We start from the raw sequence: 1793 nt of genomic DNA on the forward strand, positions 1-1793 counted from the left end.
TAAGACGACAATAATTGTTAATAGAAATGAATGAATTTTAGTGTGCAGGAGAAATAAAGACTGCATTAAGACGCAGATTGCGTTAATATATAAGGTAAAAGTCCCAATAACTAGCCACTTTAGAAATACAAAGATAATATATCTAAAATTTAACGAAATATTAAGATTTATATTAAAAATAGCTTGCATATACAAAAAGATATTACTATTTTGTATCATATAGAAACAAAGAACTTTCACAGTTTTTGCAGTATTGAATTAAAATTTAATTAAAATATGAGTAGACTTGATGTACTAATACATGGCCATCAAAAAGCAATATGTCCTAGTGTCCAATTATTTAAGTCCCAATAACTAGCTATAATATTTGTAGTATATTCAAAATAATTTTATTATAAAACAATTTATTCTGAGAAGGCGCAATAAGAAAAAAGTTAATAGAAAACGTTGAAAAATTAAAATATTAAAATAAATATTAAATTGCTACAAGGTTCGTTAGCTCAGGCGGTAAGAGCATCGATCTATTGAATCATCGAAGGGCGGGGGTTCGAATCCCTCACGGACCAGCTCTTGTCTTTTTTTTAAACGAATCACTCTATATATATGTTATGTAATATTTTTACAAATAAATAATAAAGTTATATCGAATATGCTATATCAAGTATGAATTTGTGAAAGATTTGATTTATTGAAATAAATTATTTATTACCATGTAAAACTTTCAATATTAATAATGTTTCGAATAATAATATCTTATATCTATTATTTATTATATGCACAATTATCACACTCTACCAAATTGTTAACCTCCACGCGAAGACAGCCGCGCGATGATAATCTAAACTGAACATAACGCACAACGCGAATCGAGATAACCAATCAGCGTCGCGGAAAAGAGGCAACAATGATTTCGATTTGATTTAACATGGCTTTTTTAAGAGTGGATATTAAATAAAAAAATATATAGAGGTTTAGAAAATAATGTTTTAAAGAAAGTTTTACATGGTAATAAATAATTTATTTCAATAAATCAAATCCTTCTCAAATTCATACTTGATATAGCATATTCAATATAACTTTATTATTTATTTGTAAAAATATTATACATATTATATATATATATATATATATAGAGTAATTCGCTTTAAAAAAGTCAAGAGCTGGTCCGTGAGTGATTCGAACCCCCGCCCTTCGATGATTCAATAAATCGATGCTCTTACCGCCTGAGCTAACGGACCTTGTCCACTCTTAAAAAAGTCATGTTAAATCAAATCGAAATCATTGTTGCTTCTTTTCCGCGACGCTGATTGGTTATCTCGATTCGCGTTGTGCGTTATGTTCAGTTTAGATTACCATCGCGCGGCTGTCTTCGCGTGGAGGTAATTTGGTAGAGTGTGATAATTGTGCATATAATAAATAATAGATATAAGATATTATTATTTGAAACATTATTAATATTGAAAAATAAAATAGCGCGCGCCTGTATTGTACTAGTCAAAATAAATATTAAATTGCTACAAGGTCTGTTAGCTCAGGCCAGTGTTGCTATTCGGGCCGCTTTTTCTCGCGCATGCGCGGCGCGCAACTATGAAACCAGTAGCGACGGTAGTCGGTAGCGACTGTCGTTTAGGTAAACAAATGTTGGGCGCGAAAAGGTGATGGACAGCGAATAAGAGTAGGTAAGTAGATGTTTATCACCAACATACAAGTATTTAACACATATAAGCATAACAAATTTATATTAATTATTTAATGGAAATGGATTCGAAAGGAGCTATTAAAAAAGCGCGAGT

The 1793-nt window shown here is 30.7% G+C and overlaps 1 non-coding gene across 1 annotated transcript; it reads left to right on the forward strand.

The window, feature by feature from the left end:
• Nucleotides 1-489: 489 nt before the first annotated feature.
• Nucleotides 490-566, forward strand: Trnan-auu. The gene has a single exon. It is a non-coding gene; the product is annotated as a tRNA-Asn (tRNA).
• Nucleotides 567-1793: the final 1227 nt, after the last annotated feature.

This window comes from Ooceraea biroi, chromosome 2 (genome assembly GCF_003672135.1).
Source record: "Ooceraea biroi isolate clonal line C1 chromosome 2, Obir_v5.4, whole genome shotgun sequence".
Taxonomy (NCBI): Eukaryota; Metazoa; Arthropoda; class Insecta; order Hymenoptera; family Formicidae; genus Ooceraea; species Ooceraea biroi.